General features: G+C 43.1%; 1 pseudogene across 1 annotated transcript in view; it reads right to left on the bottom strand.

Moving 5' to 3' along the window:
• Positions 1-26,865, bottom strand: part of LOC311228735 (activator of 90 kDa heat shock protein ATPase homolog 1-like) — a 64,247-nt pseudogene that overhangs the window by 23,979 nt on the left and 13,403 nt on the right. Inside the window, exons 3-4 of the transcript XR_014621050.1 lie at positions 4,348-4,536; positions 673-755 (exon numbers count right to left, since the gene is read on the bottom strand). The product of XR_014621050.1 is annotated as an activator of 90 kDa heat shock protein ATPase homolog 1-like (transcript). The remainder of the gene's footprint in view (positions 1-672; positions 756-4,347; positions 4,537-26,865) is intronic.

Genomic DNA, 26,865 nt, shown 5'->3' with positions numbered 1-26,865 from the left:
GTACCTAGCTGACCCCCTCCATCCCTACATCCCTTCACTCCCTGGTACCTAGCTGACCCCCTCCATCCCTACATCCCTTCACTCCCTGGTACCTAGCTGACCCCCTCCATCCCTACATCCCTTCACTCCCTGGTACCTAGCTGACCCCCTCCATCCCTACACTCCCTGGTACCTAGCTGACCCCCTCCATCCCTACATCCCTTCACTCCCTGGTACCTAGCTGACCCCCTCCATCCCTACATCCCTTCACTCCCTGGTACCTAGCTGACCTCCTCCATCCCTACATCCCTTCACTCCCTGGTACCTAGCTGACCTCCTCCATCCCTACATCCCTTCACTCCCTGGTACCTAGCCGACCTCCTCCATCCCTACATCCCTTCACTCCCTGCCCCCCGGTACCTAGCTGACCCCCTCCATCCCTACATCCCGCCCCGGAGGCTGCGGTCCCTCTGGACTCCGGTCTCCTCTCCATCCCCACCACCAACCTGAACTCACTCCCTCCAAACATCCGCAACGCTACATCCCTGGACTCATTCAAATCTCACCTCGTCACCAGATTTATCAATGACTCTGCTTGACTTCCCTCTGTTAAGCGCCTTGGGTTTCCTAAAAGGCGCTATATAAATTTAAGAAATTATTATTCATGGATATACTGTACAATAATATACTTACATCCAGGTCATCCATGTCGTTTTCATCTGAGAGGTTTGGAACATCGATGTTCCCCTTGTACTTGATACCAGTCTTGGTTGTTCCTGTATGCAGATGGAGGGGGAGAGAGAGAGAGAGAGAGAGAGAGAGAGAGAGAGAGAGAGAGAGAGAGAGAGAGAGAGAGAGAGAGAGAGAGAGAGAGAGAGAGAGAAAGTCAGAGAGAGAGAGACAGACAGAGAGGGAGAGAGTCAGAGAGAGAGAGAGAGAGAGAGAGATAGAGAGAGATAGAGAGAGAGAGAGAGAGAGAGAGAGAGAGAGAGAGAGAGAGAGAGAGATAAAGAGAGAAAGTCAGAGAGAGAGAGACAGACAGAGAGGGAGAGAGTCAGATAGAGGGGAGAGAGAGCGAGGCAGAGAGAGAGAGGGAGAGAGAGCGAGGCAGAGAGAGGGAGAGAGAGAGAGAGAGAGCGAGGCAGAGAGAGGGGGAGAGAGAGCGAGGCAGAGAGAGAGACAGAGAGTCAGAGAGAGAGGCAGAGAGAGAGAGAGAGTCAGAGAGAGAGAGACAGAGAGTCAGAGAGAGAGTCAGAGAGCGAGGCAGAGAGAGAGAGGGGGGAGAGAGAGAGTCAGAGAGAGAGAGCAAGGCAGAGAGAGAGTCAGATAGAGAGAGAGCGAGGCAGAGAGAGAGAGAGAGAGAGAGAGAGACAGAGAGAAAGTCAGAGAGAGAGAGACAGACAGAGAGGGAGAGAGTCAGAGAGAGAGAGAGAGAGAGAGAGATAGAGAGAGAGAGATAGAGAGAGAGAGAGAGAGATAGAGAGAGAGATAGAGAGAGAGAGAGAGAGAGAGAGAGAGAGAGAGAGAGAGAGAAAGAAAGTCAGAGAGAGAGACAGACAGAGAGGGAGAGAGTCAGATAGAGGGAGAGAGAGCGAGGCAGAGAGAGAGAGGGAGAGAGAGCGAGGCAGAGAGAGGGAGAGAGAGAGAGAGAGAGAGAGAGAGAGAGAGAGAGAGCGAGGCAGAGAGAGGGGGAGAGAGAGCGAGGCAGAGAGAGAGACAGAGAGTCAGAGAGAGAGAGCGAGGCAGAGAGAGAGAGTCAGAGAGAGAGAGACAGAGAGTCAGAGAGAGAGTCAGAGAGCGAGGCAGAGAGAGAGAGGGGGAGAGAGAGAGTCAGAGAGAGAGAGAGCAAGGCAGAGAGAGAGAGTCAGATAGAGAGAGAGCGAGGCATAGAGAGAGGGAGAGAGAGAGCGAGAGAGAGAGCGAGAGAGAGGCAGACAGAGAGAGAGTGAGAGAGAGGCAGAGAGAGAGAGAGAAAGGCAGAGAGAGAGAGAGGCAGAGAGAGAGGTAGAGAGAGAGAGGCAGAGAGAGAGCGAGGCAGAGAGAGAGATAGAGAGAGCGAGGCAGAGAGAGAGATAGAGAGAGAGCGAGGCAGAGAGCGAGAGGCAGAGAGAGAGAGAGAGGCAGATAGAGAGAGAGAGAGAGAGCGAGGCAGAGAGAGCGAGAGCGAGGCAGAGAGAGAGAGGCAGAGAGAGAGAGAAAGGCAGAGAGAGAGAGAGAGAGAGAGCGAGGCAGAGAGAGAGAGCGAGGCAGAGAGAGCGAGGCAGAGAGAGAGAGAGCGAGGCAGAGAGAGAGCGAGGCAGAGAGAGAGAGAGCGAGGCAGAGAGAGAGAGAGCGAGGCAGAGAGAGAGAGAGCGAGGCAGAGAGCGAGGCAGAGAGAGAGAGAGGCAGAGAGAGAGTCAGAGAGAGAGAGCGAGGCAGAGAGAGAGAGTCAGAGAGAGAGAGACAGAGAGTCAGAGAGAGAGTCAGAGAGCGAGGGCAGAGAGAGAGGGGGGAGAGAGAGAGTCAGAGAGAGAGAGCAAGGCAGAGAGAGAGAGTCAGATAGAGAGAGAGCGAGGCATAGAGAGAGGGAGAGAGAGAGCGAGAGAGAGGCAGAGAGAGAGAGAGGCAGAGAGAGAGGTAGAGAGAGAGGTAGAGAGAGAGCGAAGCAGAGAGAGATAGAGAGAGGCAGAGAGAGAGAGATAGAGAGAGAGAGAGGAGAGCGAGCAGAGAGAGAGAGGCAGAGAGAGAAGAGCAGAGAGAGACGAGCAGAGGGAGAGAGAGAGAGCGAGGCAGAGAGAGAGCGAGAGAGAGAGAGAGAGCAGAGAGAGAGAGAGGCAGAGAGAGAGAGAGGGCAGAGAGAGAGAGCGAGGAGAGCAGAGAGAGAGCGAGGCAGAGAGAGAGCAGAGCGCAGAGAGCGACGGCAGAGAGCGAGGCAGAGAGCGAGGCAGAGAGAGAGAGAGGCAGAGAGAGAGCGAGGCAGAGAGAGAGAGCGAGGCAGAGAGAGATAGAGCGAGGCAGAGAGAGAGAGAGCGAGGCAGAGAGAGAGAGACAAACATCAATCTCTAAATTAACATGGGACTCATAGTTTGGGCCCCAAAACCTCACAGGTGCTGGGTTTTCTGAGAACAGTGGTTCACAGAGTAGTATTAGAAATAGAAATATATTTTTTGTGTGTTAGAATGAAATTCTGGAGCCAGGGGGCTGTCCCACGCGAAGGCTGATCTGGAGCCAGGGGCCAGGGCTGTCCCATGAGAGAGAGAGAGAGAGTCAGGGGCCAGGGCTGTCCCATGCGAAGGCTGATCTGGAGCCAGGGGCCAGGGCTGTCCCATGAGAGAGAGAGAGAGAGTCAGGGGCCAGGGCCAGGGCTGTCCCATGCGAAGGCTGATCTGGAGCCAGGGGCCAGGGCTGTCCCATGAGAGAGAGAGAGAGAGTCAGGGGCCAGGGGCCAGGGCTGTCCCATGAGAGAGAGAGAGAGAGTCAGGGGCCAGGGGCCAGGGCTGTCCCATGAGAGAGAGAGAGAGTCAGGGGCCAGGGGCCAGGGCTGTCCCATGCGAAGGCTGATCGCAACGAGAACGAGGTCGAAGAAGTCCTTTGTTGTGACTAGAGCCTCGGAATCAATGGAAGCGGACGGCCATGTTGGATAATCATGCCGAATTAAAGCCGGTACACACATTACAAAAAACACACATTTTCCGTGGGATTGTTATAAACGTTGGACCAGACCTGTACTACATAAGACTTCAGGCTATGGAACCGTTATGTTTTCCAGCTCCTACCTCTCAGCTGGAACTCAAAAACAGGCATGCTGCTCTGTTTTCAAGAAACAACACGGAGTGGGCGGATATCATATGACTCGCGGAGTTGCTAGGTTTTTCGAAATAAGAGTATCATATGAACCTGAACGTTGCTAGCTGCCGGAGCCCAGATATTATGACTGGAGCTGCGCTTGGGGCGGCAATGAGACCCGCACAGGATTTTCAAAATAAGAGTATCGATATGAACTACACGCCAGCTGGTGGGCAGACTATTATTTTTAGTCGCCAGACGCATTTGGTGAATGGCGTGTAGTTATTTTGTTCCCTGTGTAACTGTTATCTGTGCATTTTATCTTTTTTCTTGTTTGACTGGAATGTTAAGATTTTATAATGTGAATTTGTATAAATTTTTTTTATGTATGCAGCATTTTTTGTTGACCATTTGTATTGTATTTGTTTTGTCCAGGACCCCAGGACGACTAGAAGCTCTTCCATGTGTCTCCATCTCTAATGGGGAACCTTTTAATAAACATAAACATAATCATGCATGCGCTATAAGTATAGAGTATAATAAATCGCTTTGCCCGGTGCACATGTGGTTAACCGTGTACGCGACACGCGTGACGACACTCACCCAGCCACGAAGCTCGCAGCACCCACTCGTAGAAGTAGATGAGTTTGCCCTTGCGGTTGTTGGCGGAGGCTTCCCCTCCAGGGTGGGGACCTCCGTCACCTCACAGCGCCCCTCAGGCCCTCCACCTGCAGACCAACCAGCAGCTCCTTCAGCCTGTCTGACGACCAGCTGGTGGCATCGCGCTCAGTCCTGGGGAGGGGCAGAGGGTGGGAGGGGGAGAGAGAAGAGGGAGGGGGAGAGGAGAGGGGTGAGGGGGGAGGGGAGGAGAGAGGGAGGGGGAGAGAGAGAGAGGATAGAGATGAGGGGGAGAGAGCGAGAGAGAGAGGATAGAGATGAGGGGAGAGAGAGAGGGGGGAGGGGGAGAGGAGAGGGGGGAAAGAGGGAGGGGGAGAGAGAGGGGGGAGGGGAGAGAGAAGAGGGGGGGGAGAGATAGAAGAGGGGGAGAGAGATAGAAGAGGGGAGAGAGAAGAGGGGGAGAGGGAGAGATAGAGGGGGGGAGGAAAGGGGGAGAGAGAGAAAGAGAGATGAGGGGGAGAGAGAAGAGGGGGGGAGGGAGGGAGAGAGAAGAGGGGGGAGGAAAGGGGGAGAGGAAGAGAGAGAGATGAGGGGGAGAGAGAGAAGAGGGGGAGAGGATAGAGAGAAGAGGGGGGAGAGAGGGAGGGAGAGAGGGGGAGAGGGGGAGGGAGAGAGAGAAGAGGAGATAGAGGAGAGAGAAGAGGGGGGGGAGAGAGGGGTGGAGAGAAGAGGGGGGAGAGAGAGAAGAGGGATATAGAGAGGAGAGAGAAGAGGGGGGGAGAGAGAGAGAGAAGAGGGGGAGAGGGAGGGAGAGAAGAGAGAGTGTGAGTGGCTTCCAATCCCACAAGAGCTGAGAAAATTATGCGAAGTGAGGAAGTGACCAAGAAAATCCTAAACAACTAGGGGGGCGATAACAGCAGTATATTCCTTTATTGATCCCCTTGGGAAATTCAGGCATCACACATTAACTTACCATCTTCAGATAAGTAGTTAAAGTTAAAGTCAGTAGAGGTTGAGTACTTTATTATCTAAAGATGGTAAGTTAGAGTGTTGTGTTCATTCATAGTTAAAGACAGTAGAGGTTGAGTACTTTATTATCTAAAGATGGTAAGTTAGAGTGTTGTGTTAATTCATAGTTAAAGACCGTATAGGTTGAGTACTTTATTATCTAAAGATGGTGAGTTAGAGTGTTGTGTTCATTCATAGTTAAAGACAGTAGAGGTTGAGTACTTTATTATCTAAAGATGGTAAGTTAGAGTGTTGTGTTCATTCATAGTTAAAGACAGTAGAGGTTGAGTACTTTATTATCTAAAGATGGTGAGTTAGAGTGTTGTGTTCATTCATAGTTAAAGACAGTAGAGGTTGAGTACTTTATTATCTAAAGATGGTGAGTTAGAGTGTTGTGTTCATTCATAGTTAAAGACAGTAGAGGTTGAGTACTTTATTATCTAAAGATGGTGAGTTAGAGTGTTGTGTTCATTCATAGTTAAAGACAGTAGAGGTTGAGTACGTTATTATCTAAAGATGGTGAGTTAGAGTGTTGTGTTCATTCATAGTTAAAGACAGTAGAGGTTGAGTACGTTATTATCTAAAGATGGTGAGTTAGAGTGTTGTGTTCATTCATAGTTAAAGACAGTAGAGGATGAGTAGGTTATTATCTAAAGATGGCAAGTTAGAGTGTTGTGTTCATTCATAGTTAAAGACAGTAGAGGTTGAGTACGTTATTATCTAAAGATGGTAAGTTAGAGTGTTGTGTTCATTCATAGTTAAAGACAGTAGAGGTTGAGTACTTTATTATCTAAAGATGGTAAGTTAGAGTGTTGTGTTCATTCATAGTTAAAGACAGTAGAGGTTGAGTACGTTATTATCTAAAGATGGTGAGTTAGTGTTGTGTTCATTCATAGTTAAAGACAGTAGAGGTTGAGTACTTTATTATCTAAAGATGGTAAGTTAGAGTGTTGTGTTCATTCATAGTTAAAGACAGTAGAGATTGAGTACTTTATTATCTAAAGATGGTGAGTTAGAATGTTGTGTTCATTCATAGTTAAAGACAGTAGAGGTTGAGTACTTTATTATCTAAAGATGGTGAGTTAGAGTGTTGTGTTCATTCATAGTTAAAGACAGTAGAGGTTGAGTACTTTATTATCTAAAGATGGTGAGTTAGAGTGTTGTGTTCATTCATAGTTAAAGACAGTAGAGTTTGAATACTTTATTATCTAAAGATGGTAAGTTAGAGTGTTGTGTTCATTCATGATTAAAGACAGTAGAGGTTGAGTACTTTATTATCTAAAGATGGTAAGTTAGAGTGTTGTGTTCATTCATAGTTAAAGACAGTAGAGGTTGAGTACTTTATTATCTAAAGATGGTAAGTTAGAGTGTTGTGTTCATTCATAGTTAAAGACAGTAGAGGTTGAGTACTTTATTATCTAAAGATGGTGAGTTAGTGTTGTGTTCATTCATAGTTAAAGACAGTAGAGGTTGAGTACTTTATTATCTAAAGATGGTAAGTTAGAGTGTTGTGTTCATTCATAGTTAAAGACAGTAGAGCAGGGCTATTCAACAAAATTGTTCAGGGGGCCACATTGTCAGAAACCCAAGGGGCCAGGGGCCGGACTGCCACGGCGCCTCCCCGTGCTATGAATATATGTACACTTGACACAACACGCAACCACATTTTCACAACTTTTATTTAAAGGGGAACTATTTTACTATTTCTTTCACTATTTGGGCACTTTTACACAATTCCTGTGGGTTTATGGAACACCTCTGTAATTTTTTTTTTTTAATTCATTGTTTTGTATTTCTAATCAAGTACTCAAAAACAGCATTTTTCTACCTCAAGATCTTAAGCCGTTTTGAGCCTGGGCTCCAACCACAGTGGGAACTGTGTGGAAACTCAGCTGATTATCATGCAGCGGTGTCTCTCTGACATCACAAATCAGCACATTTTCAGATGACTCAGTTCAGTGAGGGTGAATATTGTGAGAGGAGAATTGGAAGAATGCGCCAATATGAGAATTAGAGACATAGATCATATTAATATAAGTCCACATAGCTAGGAAACAATGCTAAACACTGAAAAAGGCCATTTATAAGATAGTTCCCCTTTAACTACATTGCAAAAGTAGTATACATTTAAAAAAAAAGTGCTTCATTTATGTGCCACATCTGCAACATCTCCTGCAAAAAGTGCTTAATTTATGACTGTGCAACAACTGCAACATCTCCTCTTCAACATTTCAATATAAAAATAAAATAAAAAACAAACAAGTGCATGATGTGCATCTGAACATTCTAACATCAACACTTGAACAAAAAAACACATTTATAGTGCAGCTGAGCTTATGAAAAAGTGCTTCATGTCTGTGCAACAACAGCAAATCACAGCATCTTATTAGCACTTATTGTCCACTCTTAACTCTCAAACATCAGGGGGGTGGGGGGCAGACAGGCCTAGCCTACATACACACATCTAATGAGAGAGATTGCACTTCTTTGACTGGGCAATGGCAGAGAAAGAGGGTTCATAGGAAGTGAGGGCTACCCGCAAACAGTGATGCAAATGCTCATTTGTCAAGGAGGCATGGTTGCTTGTTTTAATGGCATTCATGTGAGAGAAACTGGATTCACAGGTGTATGTTGAGCCAAACATTGTTAGCACAGATATTGCCAGCGTTTTTATTTTGGGGAATGTCTTGACATGAATACACTTTATCCAAAATGTTGTGGTGGATTCATTCTCAAGTGCCTGCTTCAGAGCAGACGATGCTTGCATGTCAATTATTTCAAGTTGCAGGAGACCTTCATCAATGTGAAGTGATGCAAGGAACTCTTGTCCTTTTGTGGAAATAGCAGCTACATTGGCAAATGGGTTGCTCACAAAATGCATCAATTCTCTGGACATGTCAAATTCATCAAATCGACTTGCAAAGTTTTCCCTCAATTTATCAATGAAATCTGTCATTAATTGAGTGACTTTTGGCTCAATTGTGCGTGTTAACGTTGACATGAAAAGAAAAAAAATATATATATATTTTTTTATTATCATGTAATCTTTGGCGGGCCGGTCAGAATCATCCCGCGGGCCGGATCTGGCCCGCGGGCCGCCAGTTGAATAGCCCTGCAGTAGAGGTTGAGTACTTTATTATCTAAAGATGGTAAGTTAGAGTGTTGTGTTCATTCATAGTTAAAGACAGTAGAGGTTGAGTACTTTATTATCTAAAGATGGTGAGTTAGAGTGTTGTGTTCATTCATAGTTAAAGACAGTAGAGGTTGAGTACTTTCTTATCTAAAGATGGTAAGTTAGAGTGTTGTGTTCATTCATAGTTAAAGACAGTAGAGGTTGAGTACTTTCTTATCTAAAGATGGTAAGTTAGTGTTGTGTTCATTCATAGTTAAAGACAGTAGAGGTTGAGTACTTTATTATCTAAAGATGGTAAGTTAGAGTGTTGTGTTCATTCATAGTTAAAGACAGTAGAGGCTGAGTACTTTATTATCTAAAGATGGTGAGTTAGAGTGTTGTGTTCATTCATAGTTAAAGACAGTAGAGGTTGAGTACTTTATTATCTAAAGATGGTAAGTTAGAGTGTTGTGTTCATTCATAGTTAAAGACAGTAGAGTTTGAATACTTTATTATCTAAAGATGGTAAGTTAGAGTGTTGTGTTCATTCATAGTTAAAGACAGTAGAGGTTGAGTACTTTATTATCTAAAGATGGTAAGTTAGAGTGTTGTGTTCATTCATAGTTAAAGACAGTAGAGGTTGAGTACTTTATTATCTAAAGATGGTGAGTTAGAGTGTTGTGTTCATTCATAGTTAAAGACAGTAGAGGTCGAGTCCTTTCTTGTGATATATCGCATCCACACCCCAAGTGATATAGATTGACTTCAACTACAGTAAATACATTGACTGTCCAAATGTCTTCAAATGGAGTTATACATTTCTTCAGTGCAAAGGTTCAATTACAGTTACATGATGTAAAGTTGCCATGACAACTGCAAACTACAAAGTGAATCTCTCTCACATGCAACCCCCCCCCCCCCTAGAGGTTCTGTTATCGATCCTCAGATGTAAAAATACACCCCCCCCCCCCCCGTGACGTGACTATACAGCTGCACGCCTAAAATAACCCGGCCTGCCCCCGGTGGCCAGATCCACCAATATTCTAGATCTTTCTGGACGGGCCGTGGAGACAACATACCCACGTGTTTATAGATCTGTGCTGCTGCCTCCACATTAAAACACTGTGTTTATAGATCTGTGCTGCTGCCTCCACATTAAAACACTGTGTTTATAGATCTGTGCCGCTGCCTCCACATTAAAACACTGTGTTTATAGATCTGTGCCGCTGCCTCCACATTAAAACACTGTGTTTATAGATCTGTGCTGCTGCCTCCTCATTAAAACACTGTGTTTATAGATCTGTGCCGCTGCCTCCACATTAAAACACTGTGTTTATAGATCTGTGCTGCTGCCTCCACATTAAAACACTGTGTTTATAGATCTGTGCCGCTGCCTCCACATTAAAACACTGTGTTTATAGATCTGTGCCGCTGCCTCCACATTAAAACACTGTGTTTATAGATCTGTGCCGCTGCCTCCACATTAAAACACTGTGTTTATAGATCTGTGCTGCTGCCTCCACATTAAAACACTGTGTTTATAGATCTGTGCCGCTGCCTCCACATTAAAACACTGTGTTTATAGATCTGTGCCGCTGCCTCCACATTAAAACACTGTTTATAGATCTGTGCTGCTGCCTCCACATTAAAACACTGTGTTTATAGATCTGTGCCGCTGCCTCCACATTAAAACACTGTGTTTATAGATCTGTGCCGCTGCCTCCACATTAAAACACTGTGTTTATAGATCTGTGCCGCTGCCTCCACATTAAAACACTGTGTTTATAGATCTGTGCCGCTGCCTCCACATTAAAACACTGTGTTTATAGATCTGTGCCGCTGCCTCCACATTAAACACTGTGTTTATAGATCTGTGCCGCTGCCTCCACATTAAAACACTGTTTATAGATCTGTGCCGCTGCCTCCACATTAAACCACTGTTTATAGATCTGTGCCGCTGCCTCCACATTAAAACACTGTGTTTATAGATCTGTGCCGCTGCCTCCACATTAAAACACTGTGTTTATAGATCTGTGCCGCTGCCTCCACATTAAAACACTGTGTGTATAGATCTGTGCCGCTGCCTCCACATTAAAACACTGTTTATAGATCTGTGCCGCTGCCTCCACATTAAAACACTGTGTTTATAGATCTGTGCCGCTGCCTCCACATTAAAACACTGTGTTTATAGATCTGTGCTGCTGCCTCCTCATTAAAACACTGTGTTTATAGATCTGTGCCGCTGCCTCCACATTAAAACACTGTGTGTATAGATCTGTGCCGCTGCCTCCACATTAAAACACTGTTTATAGATCTGTGCCGCTGCCTCCACATTAAAACACTGTGTTTATAGATCTGTGCCGCTGCCTCCACATTAAAACACTGTGTTTATAGATCTGTGCTGCTGCCTCCTCATTAAAACACTGTGTTTATAGATCTGTGCTGCTGCCTCCACATTAAAACACTGTGTTTATAGATCTGTGCCGCTGCCTCCTCATTAAAACACTGTGTTTATAGATCTGTGCCGCTGCCTCCACATTAAAACACTGTGTTTATAGATCTGTGCCGCTGCCTCCACATTAAAACACTGTTTATAGATCTGTGCCGCTGCCTCCACATTAAACCACTGTTTATAGATCTGTGCCGCTGCCTCCACATTAAAACACTGTGTTTATAGATCTGTGCCGCTGCCTCCACATTAAAACACTGTTTATAGATCTGTGCCGCTGCCTCCACATTAAAACACTGTGTTTATAGATCTGTGCCGCTGCCTCCACATTAAAACACTGTGTTTATAGATCTGTGCCGCTGCCTCCACATTAAAACACTGTGTTTATAGATCTGTGCTGCTGCCTCCTCATTAAAACACTGTGTTTATAGATCTGTGCCGCTGCCTCCACATTAAAACACTGTGTGTATAGATCTGTGCCGCTGCCTCCACATTAAAACACTGTTTATAGATCTGTGCCGCTGCCTCCACATTAAAACACTGTGTTTATAGATCTGTGCCGCTGCCTCCACATTAAAACACTGTGTTTATAGATCTGTGCTGCTGCCTCCTCATTAAAACACTGTGTTTATAGATCTGTGCTGCTGCCTCCACATTAAAACACTGTGTTTATAGATCTGTGCCGCTGCCTCCTCATTAAAACACTGTGTTTATAGATCTGTGCCGCTGCCTCCACATTAAAACACTGTGTTTATAGATCTGTGCCGCTGCCTCCACATTAAAACACTGTGTTTATAGATCTGTGCTGCTGCCTCCACATTAACCCTTTCACTGCCACACGACAGAAAGTTAGCCCTTTACTATCACACAACCGACGGCGATGCTCCATCATTAGCATCATTAGCTCCACAACTAATTTTTGTTTAGTTAACTTACACCCCTAACAGATACGCCTGAGTCAGACACAGCTGGGTAGCAGCTAACTGTGTAAACCTCACTGCTACAGGGACTGTATAGAGTGTAACACTCACTGAGCTACAGGGACTGTATAGAGTGTAACACTCACTGAGCTACAGGGACTGTATAGAGTGTAACACTCACTGAGCTACAGGGACTGTATAGTGTAACACTCACTGAGCTACAGGGACCGTATAGAGTGTAACACTCACTGCGCTACAGGGACTGTATAGAGTGTAACACTGAGCTACAGGGACTGTATAGAGTGTAACACTCACTGAGCTACAGGGACTGTATAGAGTGTAACACTCACTGAGCTACAGGGACTGTATAGAGTGTAACACTCACTGAGCTACAGGGACTGTATAGAGTGTAACACTCACTGAGCTACAGGGACTGTATAGAGTGTAACACTCACTGAGCTACAGGGACTGTATAGAGTGTAACACTGAGCTACAGGGACTGTATAGAGTGTAACACTCACTGAGCTACAGGGACTGTATAGAATGTAACACTCACTGCGCTACAGGGACTGTATAGAGCAGGGGTCAGCAACCTTTTTGACATGGAGTGCCTGTTTTAAATATAGTTGTAACTAGTGTGCCTCAACAATATTCCATGCATCGTAATTTTTTTCTTCTCATAATCAGGTCTTTTTAATGATAATTTTTACGTCATTATTGTTATTGTTAACAATATTATTATGATGGTTGTATCAACCCTAAATCTGAGTTGGGGGGGGGGGAATGCAATGCAGACAAACAGCTGCATACAGTGCAACCATTTCACTCACATTTGCCCACACTGTAAACCCGCACGTTCAAAATAATCAATTAGTTTGAGTAGGGTATACTCAATATTCTATGAAAGTTCTACTAACTTGAATGGCTTGAGTTCGTGTGACGTGTTCTTATGTTTTGAGTAAATAAAACTCATAGTTTTTGATTGACTTGGAACTATTCACTTATTAAGTAAGTATAATGTAAAAGCATAACTTAGGTACAACTTAAGATAATTAAGTAGATACAGACTCTAAACCACATTATGTTTTGAGTAAATAAAACTCATAGTTTGATTGACTTGGAATTATTCACTTATTAAGTAAGTATAATGTAAAAGCATAACTTAAGTACAACTTAAGATAATTAAGTAGATACAGACTGTAAACCGCATTATGTTTTGAGTAAATAAAACTCAGTTTTTGATTGACTTGGAACTATTCACTTATTAAGTAAGTATAATGTAAAAGCATAACTTAAGTACAACTTAAGATAATTAAGTAGATACAGACTGTAAACCGCATTATGTTTTGAGTAAATAAAACTCATAGTTTTTTATTGACTTGGAACTATTCACTTATTAAGTAAGTATAATGTAAAAGCATAACTTAAGTACAACTTAAGATAATTAAGTAGATACAGAGTGTAAACCGCATTATGTTTTGAGTAAATATAACTCATAGTTTTTGATTGACTTGGAATTATTCACTTATTAAGTAAGTATAATGTAAAAGCATAACTTAAGTACAACTTAAGATAATTAAGTAGATACAGACTGTAAACCGCATTATGTTTTGAGTAAATAAAACTCATCGTTTTTGATTGACTTGGAACTATTCACTTATTAAGTAAGTATAATGTAAAAGCATAACTTAAGTTCAACTTAAGATAATTAAGTAGATACAGACTGAAAACCGCATTATGTTTTGAGTAAATAAAACTCATAGTTTTTGATTGACTTGGAACTATTCACTTATTAAGTAAGTATAATGTAAAAGCATAACTTAAGTATAACTTAAGATAATTAAGTAGATACAGACTGAAAACCGCATTATGTTTTGAGTAAATAAAACTCATAGTTTTTGATTGACTTGGAACTATTCACTTATTAAGTAAGTATAATGTAAAAGCATAAATTAAGTACAACTTAAGATAATTAAGTAGATACAGACTGTAAACCGCATTATGTTTTGAGTAAATAAAACTCATCGTTTTTGATTGACTTGGAACTATTCACTTATTAAGTAAGTATAATGTAAAAGCATAACTTAAGTACAACTTTATTAACAGATTGCAGAATGGGTATAGAGGTGTGATAGGTGTGATAGGTGTGAGAGGTGTGATAGGTGTGATAGGTGTGAGAGGTGTGATAGGTGTGATAGGTGGGATCGGTGGGATCGGTGTGATAGGTGTGAAAGGTGTGAGAGGTGTGATAGGTGTGAGAGGTGTGAGAGGTATGAGAGGTGTGAGAGGTGTGAGAGGTGTGAGAGGTGTGAGAGGTGTGATAGGTGGGATCGGTGTGATAGGTGTGAGAGGTGTGATAGGTGTGAGAGGTGTGAGAGGTGTGATAGGTGTGAGAGGTGTGATAGGTGTGATAGGTGTGAGAGGTGTGAGAGGTGTGATAGGTGTGATAGGTGTGAGAGGTGTGAGAGGTGTGATAGGTGTGATAGGTGTGATAGGTGTGATAGGTGTGAGAGGTGTGATATCAATCAATCAATCAAATTTATTTATAAAGCACATTTCACATGACGCGTGTCAACCAAAGTGCTGTACAGAGGGTAAATACATAAATACATAAGATACATATAGACAACAATCACACTCCGTTTTATGGGAGGGCACACAGGCAAACACATAGAAAAACAGGGCATGAGTCAGTGAACGGGAAAGGCTAGTAGGTAGAAGTGGGTTTTGAGCCTCGATTTGAAGGCATCTATCGAGGGGGCGAGCCTAATGGAGGTGGGGATGCTGTTCCACAGTTCAGGGGCTGCGATAGCAAAGGCACGGCCCCCCCTGAGCTTGAGGTTAGACCTCCGGACTGTCAGGAGCCTCTGATCGGCTGACCTGAGGGACCTGGTGTTGGAATAGGGGGATAGGAGGTCTGAGATGTAGGAGGGTGTGTGACCATTAAGGGCTTTAAAAACAAATAGGAGAACCTTAAAATCTATCCTGTAGCGTACTGGGAGCCAATGAAGGGAGGCAAGGACAGGGGTGATGTGGTCTCTCTTGCGGGTTCCGGTCAACAGTCTGGCAGCAGCGTTTTGTACCAGTTGTAAGCGGGACAGGGAAGACTGGTTAATGCCTATATAGAGGGAGTTGCAGTAGTCTAATCTAGATGAAATGAAGGCGTGAATGACTCTCTGAAGGTCTGCAGGGGAGAGAAGGGCTTTGAGTTTGGCAATGGTGCGTAGTTGGAAAAAACATGCCTTTACCACTGAGTTTACTTGTCTGTCAAATTTAAATTGTGGATCAAAAATGACACCTAGGTTCTTGACATACGGCTTGACCAGGGAGGACAGGTTGCCAAGGCTGTTGGTAAGGGTGGTGACAGCGTCTGGGGGACCAAAGAGGATTATTTCGGATTTGTTTTGATTTAGTTGTAGAGAGTTTTGTGCCATCCAACATTTAACATCATCCAGGCAGGATATGAGACTGTTAAGTAGAGACTGGTTGTTGGGTTTCAGGGAAACATAAAGCTGTGTGTCGTCAGCATAACAGTGAAAAGAGATGTTGTGCTTCTGAATGATTGGACCAAGGGGTAGCATGTAAAGGGAGAACAGGATCGGGCCAAGGATGGACCCTTGTGGGACCCCACAGGAGAGGGAGGTTGAGGGGGAGGAGCAGTTGGCGATGTTGACAGCAAAGCTTCTATTTGTGAGATAGGAGGAAAACCATGCTAATGCAGTGTCACTGACACCAACCCCATGTTGGAGACGATCTAATAAAATGGTGTGATCAACAGTGTCGAAGGCTGCACTGAGGTCAAGCAGCATTAAAATAGAGCAGTCACGGTTGTCAGCGGCGAGGAGTAGGTCATTTGACACTTTAAGGAGGGCTGATTCTGTGCTATGGCCAGTCCTGAACCCTGACTGAAATGTCTCCAGGATGCTGTTCTGGTGCAGGTAGGGAGACAATTGGCACAGAACAACCTTTTCAAGTATTTTTGACAGAAAAGGAAGCTTGGAAATGGGCCTGTAATTACTGTGCAGGGTGGGGTCAAGGTTTGGTTTTTTCAATAGGGGCTGGACTACTGCATGTTTAAAGCAGGATGGAACAGTACCAGTTGCCAGGGAGCTGTTAATAATGGAGAGGATGCTGGGACCGGTTGTGTGAAAAACCTGTTTCAGGAGAGCAGTGGGAACAGTGTCAAGGGGGCAGGTTGCAGGTTTCATAGAGGAAACTATCTCTGTGAGGGTGAGTAGACTGATGGGCTGAAAGCAGGTCAGTGTAGATGAGCAGACCAGAGGGACAGCTACATTACGTGTGGGGGGTGAGATGTTCCTTCTGATATTTTCAACTTTGGTGGTGAAAAAATTTGAGAATTCCTCACACTTAGCTGGGGACACATCCAGGCAGGTGCTGGGGGGGGGGCTAATGAGAGAGTTGATGGTAGTGAACAGGGTCCTGGGGTTGTGGGAGTTGTTGATGAGGTCAGAAAAATATGTGATTCTCGCCGCTAGGTGTGAGAGGTGTGAGAGGTGTGATAGGTGTGAGAGGTGTGATATGTGTGATAGGTGGGATCGGTGTGAGAGGTGTGATAGGTGTGATAGGTGTGAGAGGTGTGATAGGTGTGAGAGGTGTGATAGGTGTGAGAGGTGAGAGAGGTGTGAGAGGTGTGAGAGGTGTGAGAGGTGTGAGAGGTGTGATAGGTGTGAGAGGTGTGATAGGTGTGAGAGGTGTGATAGGTGTGAGAGGTGTGATAATGTGATAGGTGTGAAAGGTGTGAGAGGTGTGATAGGTTGGTATCTATGACCTGTGCCTGTATGCTAGCATGACACTGTTGGTATATATGGACTCCTCAGTCTCTAGTTTCATACCACTTCTTGCTAGCTTTGAGAGAGAGAGAGAGAGAGAGAGAGAGAGAGAGAGAGAGAGAGAGAGAGAGAGAGAGAGAGAGAGAGAGAGAGAGAGAGAGGGGGAGAGAGGGAGAGAGTTAAAGAGAGAGGGAGGGGGGAGAGGGAGGGAGAGAGAGAGAGAGAGAGAGAGAGAGAGAGAGTGTTGTGTTCATTCATAGTTAAAGACAGTAGAGGTTGAGTACTTTATTATCTAAAGATGGTAAGTTAGAGTGTTGTGTTCATTCATAGTTAAAGACAGTAGAGGTTGAGTACTTTATTATCTAAAGATGGTGAGTTAGAGTGTTGTGTTCATTCATAGTTAAAGACAGTAGAGGTCGAGTCCTTTCTTGTGATATATCGCATCCACACCCCAAGTGATATAGATTGACTTCAACTACAGTAAATACATTGACTGTCCAAATGTCTTCAAATGGAGTTATACATTTCTTCAGTGCAAAGGTTCAATTACAGTTACATGATGTAAAGTTGCCATGACAACTGCAAACTACAAAGTGAATCTCTCTCACATGCAACCCCCCCCCCCCCCTAGAGGTTCTGTTATCGATCCTCAGATGTAAAAATACACCCCCCCCCCCCCCGTGACGTGACTATACAGCTGCACGCCTAAAATAACCCGGCCTGCCCCCGGTGGCCAGATCCACCAATATTCTAGATCTTTCTGGACGGGCCGTGGAGACAACATACCCACGTGTTTATAGATCTGTGCTGCTGCCTCCACATTAAAACACTGTGTTTATAGATCTGTGCTGCTGCCTCCACATTAAAACACTGTGTTTATAGATCTGTGCCGCTGCCTCCACATTAAAACACTGTGTTTATAGATCTGTGCCGCTGCCTCCACATTAAAACACTGTGTTTATAGATCTGTGCTGCTGCCTCCTCATTAAAACACTGTTTATAGATCTGTGCCGCTGCCTCCACATTAAAACACTGTGTTTATAGATCTGTGCTGCTGCCTCCACATTAAAACACTGTGTTTATAGATCTGTGCCGCTGCCTCCACATTAAAACACTGTGTTTATAGATCTGTGCCGCTGCCTCCACATTAAAACACTGTGTTTATAGATCTGTGCCGCTGCCTCCACATTAAAACACTGTGTTTATAGATCTGTGCTGCTGCCTCCACATTAAAACACTGTGTTTATAGATCTGTGCCGCTGCCTCCACATTAAAACACTGTGTTTATAGATCTGTGCCGCTGCCTCCACATTAAAACACTGTTTATAGATCTGTGCTGCTGCCTCCACATTAAAACACTGTGTTTATAGATCTGTGCCGCTGCCTCCACATTAAAACACTGTGTTTATAGATCTGTGCCGCTGCCTCCACATTAAAACACTGTGTTTATAGATCTGTGCCGCTGCCTCCACATTAAAACACTGTGTTTATAGATCTGTGCCGCTGCCTCCACATTAAAACACTGTGTTTATAGATCTGTGCCGCTGCCTCCACATTAAACACTGTGTTTATAGATCTGTGCCGCTGCCTCCACATTAAAACACTGTTTATAGATCTGTGCCGCTGCCTCCACATTAAACCACTGTTTATAGATCTGTGCCGCTGCCTCCACATTAAAACACTGTGTTTATAGATCTGTGCCGCTGCCTCCACATTAAAACACTGTGTTTATAGATCTGTGCCGCTGCCTCCACATTAAAACACTGTGTGTATAGATCTGTGCCGCTGCCTCCACATTAAAACACTGTTTATAGATCTGTGCCGCTGCCTCCACATTAAAACACTGTGTTTATAGATCTGTGCCGCTGCCTCCACATTAAAACACTGTGTTTATAGATCTGTGCTGCTGCCTCCTCATTAAAACACTGTGTTTATAGATCTGTGCCGCTGCCTCCACATTAAAACACTGTGTGTATAGATCTGTGCCGCTGCCTCCACATTAAAACACTGTTTATAGATCTGTGCCGCTGCCTCCACATTAAAACACTGTGTTTATAGATCTGTGCCGCTGCCTCCACATTAAAACACTGTGTTTATAGATCTGTGCTGCTGCCTCCTCATTAAAACACTGTGTTTATAGATCTGTGCTGCTGCCTCCACATTAAAACACTGTGTTTATAGATCTGTGCCGCTGCCTCCTCATTAAAACACTGTTTATAGATCTGTGCCGCTGCCTCCACATTAAAACACTGTGTTTATAGATCTGTGCCGCTGCCTCCACATTAAAACACTGTTTATAGATCTGTGCCGCTGCCTCCACATTAAACCACTGTTTATAGATCTGTGCCGCTGCCTCCACATTAAAACACTGTGTTTATAGATCTGTGCCGCTGCCTCCACATTAAAACACTGTTTATAGATCTGTGCCGCTGCCTCCACATTAAAACACTGTGTTTATAGATCTGTGCCGCTGCCTCCACATTAAAACACTGTGTTTATAGATCTGTGCCGCTGCCTCCACATTAAAACACTGTGTTTATAGATCTGTGCTGCTGCCTCCTCATTAAAACACTGTGTTTATAGATCTGTGCCGCTGCCTCCACATTAAAACACTGTGTGTATAGATCTGTGCCGCTGCCTCCACATTAAAACACTGTTTATAGATCTGTGCCGCTGCCTCCACATTAAAACACTGTGTTTATAGATCTGTGCCGCTGCCTCCACATTAAAACACTGTGTTTATAGATCTGTGCTGCTGCCTCCTCATTAAAACACTGTGTTTATAGATCTGTGCTGCTGCCTCCACATTAAAACACTGTGTTTATAGATCTGTGCCGCTGCCTCCTCATTAAAACACTGTGTTTATAGATCTGTGCCGCTGCCTCCACATTAAAACACTGTGTTTATAGATCTGTGCCGCTGCCTCCACATTAAAACACTGTGTTTATAGATCTGTGCTGCTGCCTCCACATTAACCCTTTCACTGCCACACGACAGAAAGTTAGCCCTTTACTATCACACAACCGACGGCGATGCTCCATCATTAGCATCATTAGCTCCACAACTAATTTTTGTTTAGTTAACTTACACCCCTAACAGATACGCCTGAGTCAGACACAGCTGGGTAGCAGCTAACTGTGTAAACCTCACTGCTACAGGGACTGTATAGAGTGTAACACTCACTGAGCTACAGGGACTGTATAGAGTGTAACACTCACTGAGCTACAGGGACTGTATAGAGTGTAACACTCACTGAGCTACAGGGACTGTATAGTGTAACACTCACTGAGCTACAGGGACCGTATAGAGTGTAACACTCACTGCGCTACAGGGACTGTATAGAGTGTAACACTGAGCTACAGGGACTGTATAGAGTGTAACACTCACTGAGCTACAGGGACTGTATAGAGTGTAACACTCACTGAGCTACAGGGACTGTATAGAGTGTAACACTCACTGAGCTACAGGGACTGTATAGAGTGTAACACTCACTGAGCTACAGGGACTGTATAGAGTGTAACACTCACTGAGCTACAGGGACTGTATAGAGTGTAACACTGAGCTACAGGGACTGTATAGAGTGTAACACTCACTGAGCTACAGGGACTGTATAGAGTGTAACACTCACTGCGCTACAGGGACTGTATAGAGCAGGGGTCAGCAACCTTTTTGACATGGAGTGCCTGTTTTAAATATAGTTGTAACTAGTGTGCCTCAACAATATTCCATGCATCGTAATTTTTTTCTTCTCATAATCAGGTCTTTTTAATGATAATTTTTACGTCATTATTGTTATTGTTAACAATATTATTATGATGGTTGTATCAACCCTAAATCTGAGTTGGGGGGGGGGGGAATGCAATGCAGACAAACAGCTGCATACAGTGCAACCATTTCACTCACATTTGCCCACACTGTAAACCCGCACGTTCAAAATAATCAATTAGTTTGAGTAGGGTATACTCAATATTCTATGAAAGTTCTACTAACTTGAATGGCTTGAGTTCGTGTGACGTGTTCTTATGTTTTGAGTAAATAAAACTCATAGTTTTTGATTGACTTGGAACTATTCACTTATTAAGTAAGTATAATGTAAAAGCATAACTTAGGTACAACTTAAGATAATTAAGTAGATACAGACTCTAAACCACATTATGTTTTGAGTAAATAAAACTCATAGTTTGATTGACTTGGAATTATTCACTTATTAAGTAAGTATAATGTAAAAGCATAACTTAAGTACAACTTAAGATAATTAAGTAGATACAGACTGTAAACCGCATTATGTTTTGAGTAAATAAAACTCAGTTTTTGATTGACTTGGAACTATTCACTTATTAAGTAAGTATAATGTAAAAGCATAACTTAAGTACAACTTAAGATAATTAAGTAGATACAGACTGTAAACCGCATTATGTTTTGAGTAAATAAAACTCATAGTTTTTGATTGACTTGGAACTATTCACTTATTAAGTAAGTATAATGTAAAAGCATAACTTAAGTACAACTTAAGATAATTAAGTAGATACAGAGTGTAAACCGCATTATGTTTTGAGTAAATATAACTCATAGTTTTTGATTGACTTGGAATTATTCACTTATTAAGTAAGTATAATGTAAAAGCATAACTTAAGTACAACTTAAGATAATTAAGTAGATACAGACTGTAAACCGCATTATGTTTTGAGTAAATAAAACTCATCGTTTTTGATTGACTTGGAACTATTCACTTATTAAGTAAGTATAATGTAAAAGCATAACTTAAGTTCAACTTAAGATAATTAAGTAGATACAGACTGAAAACCGCATTATGTTTTGAGTAAATAAAACTCATAGTTTTTGATTGACTTGGAACTATTCACTTATTAAGTAAGTATAATGTAAAAGCATAACTTAAGTATAACTTAAGATAATTAAGTAGATACAGACTGAAAACCGCATTATGTTTTGAGTAAATAAAACTCATAGTTTTTGATTGACTTGGAACTATTCACTTATTAAGTAAGTATAATGTAAAAGCATAAATTAAGTACAACTTAAGATAATTAAGTAGATACAGACTGTAAACCGCATTATGTTTTGAGTAAATAAAACTCATCGTTTTTGATTGACTTGGAACTATTCACTTATTAAGTAAGTATAATGTAAAAGCATAACTTAAGTACAACTTTATTAACAGATTGCAGAATGGGTATAGAGGTGTGATAGGTGTGATAGGTGTGAGAGGTGTGATAGGTGTGAGAGGTGTGATAGGTGTGATAGGTGGGATCGGTGGGATCGGTGTGATAGGTGTGATAGGTGTGAAAGGTGTGAGAGGTGTGAGAGGTGTGATAGGTGTGAGAGGTGTGAGAGGTGTGAGAGGTGTGATAGGTGTGAGAGGTGTGATAGGTGTGAGAGGTGTGATAGGTGTGATAGGTGTGAGAGGTGTGAGAGGTGTGATAGGTGTGAGAGGTGTGAGAGGTGTGATAGGTGTGATAGGTGTGATAGGTGTGAGAGGTGTGAGAGGTGTGAGAGGTGTGATAGGTGTGATAGGTGTGATAGGTGTGATAGGTGTGAGAGGTGTGATAGGTGTGAGAGGTGTGAGAGGTGTGATAGGTGTGAGAGGTGTGATATGTGTGATAGGTGGGATCGGTGTGAGAGGTGTGATAGGTGTGATAGGTGTGAGAGGTGTGATAGGTGTGAGAGGTGTGATAGGTGTGAGAGGTGAGAGAGGTGTGAGAGGTGTGAGAGGTGTGAGAGGTGTGAGAGGTGTGAGAGGTGTGAGAGGTGTGATAGGTGTGAGAGGTGTGAGAGGTGTGATAGGTGTGAGAGGTGTGAGAGGTGTGAGAGGTGTGATAGGTGTGAGAGGTGTGATAATGTGATAGGTGTGAAAGGTGTGAGAGGTGTGATAGGTTGGTATCTATGACCTGTGCCTGTATGCTAGCATGACACTGTTGGTATATATGGACTCCTCAGTCTCTAGTTTCATACCACTTCTTGCTAGCTTTGAGAGAGAGAGAGAGAGAGAGAGAGAGAGAGAGAGAGAGAGAGAGAGAGAGAGAGAGAGAGAGAGAGAGAGAGAGAGAGAGGGGGAGAGAGGGAGAGAGTTAAAGAGAGAGGGAGGGGGGAGAGGGAGGGAGAGAGAGAGAGAGAGAGAGAGAGAGAGAGAGAGAGAGAGAGAGAGAGAGAGAGATGTTAATAAAGTTATCAATCAATCAATCCGGGCCTGTGACGTCACTGTACCCATTCTGCAATCTGTTAATACAGTTTTCAATCAATCAATCCGGGCCTGTCACAGTCACTGTACCCATGAATTCAATAAAGGAATATCTTATCTTATCTTATAAAAAATATATTTTCCACTAATTTCTATGTTTCAACATTACTGTCTGATGCAGTAACATTAGTGTGATGATGTCGGCATGAAAACATGCAACCTGCATGTTTCCCAGATAGCAAAAGACATTCATTAAATGTTGGATTTTGGTCAGATTTGTTATTTTTGGTTGAGGTTGAAAAAGCTATGTTGACCTGTGCCTGTATGCTATAGCATGACACGGATATGGACTCAAGACTGTAGCACTCAAGTTTGACACTGTTTAACAAACAATCTTACTTATACGCAGAGTTGTACCCTTCCTGCATGCTTGACAGAACTTGTAAGTCATTTTGGATAAAAGCAGCTAAATGACTAAATGTAAATGTCATGGATTTCAAAAATAGATATGAATATGAGACATTTCTTTCGTCTTTCTTTCATTCCTGATTTTTATTTTTATATTTTATTTAGGAGATACAAGATTGTTGGTTCCATATTCCAGCCCAGGTCTGTTTTCTTCAATATTAGGCCACTGGGTGTAGAGTATTCAACTCTTTTACATTAATAGAGAGACAGAGGGAGAGAGAGAGAGAGGGAGAGAGAGAGAGAGGGAGAGAGAGACAGAGACAGAGAGAGTGAGAGAGATGTTAATAAAGTTATTATATTATATATATTAAGTCCAATTATATTAAAGAATTCGTTTAGAGAATTAGCTCAGCTCTGAGAAGTGAGAAAAAACGGCATGTGAAAATAATATTTCTGCAAGCAAGCAACAGGAAACCACTGTTGTGCGCAGATGCGGAGGAATTCTGGGATGATACCTGCATACGGCATGTCGTTAGTTGCAGCAGCAGCAGCCATCAAGTTAGCTGAAGCAGCGCACGTCAAGTTTCTTTCATGCGAGTATAAATATTTTTTTTATAAATTTGCCAATTTGCGGTTATCTGTGGTCATTTAATCTGTTCGGATATGCAATTTGTAGATGCAAATTGCGTGAGCTGCTAGCGCATCTTTTATAGTTAATGGCTGTTCAGTATAATTAAGCTAACTCGGTCTCCATTGTCTTCTTAAACAACTGCCTGCATGCATGCTGTGTGCAATTAAAATATTATGGCACACCGAAATGATGTTGTTTCATGCAAAATATTAAGTGTTCGATATTGGGTCAAGTGCAAGTGTGAGTTATAGTGCAGGTAAACATGGCGTTGCCATGCGTGCATGCATGCTGTGTGCAATTAAAATATTATGGCACACCGAAATGATGTTGTTTCATGCAAAATATTAAGTGTTCGATATTGGGTCAAGTGCAAGTGTGAGTTATAGTGCAGGTAAACATGGCGTCGCCATGCGTGCATGCATGCTGTGTGCAATTAAAATATTATGGCACACCGAAATGATGTTGTTTCATGCAAAATATTAAGTGTTCGATATTGGGTCAAGTGCAAGTGTGAGTTATAGTGCAGGTAAACATGGCGTCGCCCTCGTGCGTGCCATGCATGTCAAGCCGCATCTCCATTTTAGGTTTGTTTGCACATTATGTCCTATTATCGGGTTTGAGGGAGATTAATTTGGTTAGGTTGAGTGTCATGCAGGCGTCGCGTCCTCATGGCATGCATGGTCGAAGCCACATATCTCCATTTCTTTGAGCTTGTAAATTGATGTTTGTAATAGATATATATTTTTGACAAAAGGTGGTTTGAGAGAGATATTAATTCACGCTCTCATTCATCTCCGCTCTCTCTCTCCCTCCCTCCCTCTCTCTCTATCTCCTCTCTCTCTCTATCTCCTCTCTCTCGCTCTCTCTATCTCCTCTCTCTCGCTCTCTCTCTATCTCCTTCTGATTGATGGTTAAACATTCAAACTGTGAAAATTATGATCATGTTTTTGTAAGCTAATATATAGTATGAACTTGTTATATTGAGTTGTAAGTTATTCTGGTATATGTTTCATGGAGGTCTAAACGTTGTATTTTTTCCCTTGCCTTTCAGGTAGCAAGTGCTGCTGGGAAATATTCAAATGAGCCAAACAGTAAGCTGATTATTTTTAAATATAAAAACATATTTGTGAGATGGGACTGTATCGTTGAGACCAGAACATAGTTTATTAATCTGTTTCCACAGAGCTCAGTTTTTTCTCATAGTTCCAATATGGTAGTCTGGCAGTGTAAATTGTGTGCAGCTTCTTTGACTTCTAGAATACAGTTATTTAAACACTACTGTTGTGAAGGGCCAGATTAAACTGAATATATATATGTATCGTTTGATATACTTTGTATATTATTTATATATATACACGGAATATCCCTTTACCTGCGTACAGACCAGAGTAATATTCGCTCTCCTATTGGACAGCGGCCCCAGGCGCCAACGACCAAGCCCCCAACGGCAAGTTCAAAGGCAACTCTGGGCATGTCAGTACATGCCCAGAGTCTGCATAGTAATACGAGACAAGAACTGAGGTTGGGACTAGATATTCACCTTACGTATAAATACGGCGCAGGTGTAAACAGCAGTAGTCTTACCAAAACCTTAATACCTTCACCACGAGTCAACGTGCAGTGAAGTGAGCAACCTTGCATCTAAATAGAGCATTGAGAACCGCGTGCGAATAGAATGTTAAAGTGTCAGAGTTTAACGCAGTAACGTTGAGTTCGACTTAATCTAATGTGAAGTAATAGTCGATCATTTATTGTGTATCGTGCGGCTACAGTTCTTCCGTGACCATGATCCATCGGTTCGTCGTGCTTTAGCTAGTGCACTTATCCAGGCTGTGCGGCCTAAATCCGTGCCCACACCCCGAGGAGTCCTAGGCGAGAACCGATGGAGTTGTACACAGGAGAATCGACACCGGTGATTGCAGAACCATTTCTGGTTGGATTATATTGCAATCTTTAATACAGTCAGGGTTTTGTAACCCCTCAGTTACAACTACAGACTGCAACACAGCCACTTTTCCATAGAGTCAGTCCTCTTCCATGCCTCCATACTGATCTGTAAATTTAAGACGCTAAATGCATTGAGTACTCATTTGTCAAGATATCATACTGCACAACTTAGCAGTAGACCAGAACAGAGTCTGAGCCCTGTGGTAATAAAATGCCCTTTGTGCGCATTTCGGGAACCCTTTTCTGAATCAATTTTCTTAAGTCATCTCAGAAAGCATTTAAAAAATAATGAAACAGTGACATGCCCATATAAGGATTGTAGCTATAGCACAAATGTTTACTCTTCATTCAATTGCCATAAAAGCAGAGAACACCAATTAAGTCTTGCATCAGACTTAAAAGCTGTCGTTGTTGAGGATCCCCAAGACAGGATTTCTGAGGTCACTAGTGATTTGCATGAAGAATGTCCAGGCCGCGTGTAGCTTTATGTCAAGCAAGCAGTGCAAGAATGCGGAAGCATTCGTCACCGCACGCCACTACGGTAAAGCGCCTTTCTTTTCAGGCCCGCTTTGGGAGCTGTCGCGCGGAAATAGGCTGTCTATTGCCATTCTCTTTGACAAACTCTAACCTTAACCAGCTCCTTAACAGCGCCTAAACTTAACTGTTCTAACCTTAACCAACTCCGAAACAATGCCTAACCTTAACCTTAACCTTAACCATGCCTAACCTTAACCATAGAAAGAATATTGCCATTCTCTTTGACAAACTCTAACCATAACCAGCTCCTTAACAGCGCCTAAACGTAACCGTTCTAACCTTAACCAACTCCGAAACAATGCCTAACCTTAACCTTAACCATGCCTAACCTTAACCGGCGAAAGAATACACGGTAAAAAAAAAAATCACGTTAAAAAAAAGAAAATTGATGGGATTCGAACTCGCCAGCAAACAAGCCATAGGATCCACAGCAATGCAGTCTTGCCAATTGAGCTATTTCTGGATACTGAATAAGGGGCGGTGACTTATATATATTGAGCTCCGC

The sequence above is a fragment of the Notolepis coatsorum genome (assembly GCF_963971535.1).
Source record: "Notolepis coatsorum genome assembly, chromosome: 5".
NCBI lineage: Eukaryota > Metazoa > Chordata > Actinopteri > Aulopiformes > Paralepididae > Notolepis > Notolepis coatsorum.
The sequence above is the reverse complement of the archived record's forward strand: the minus strand, read 5'-3'. Positions and strand labels throughout refer to the sequence as shown.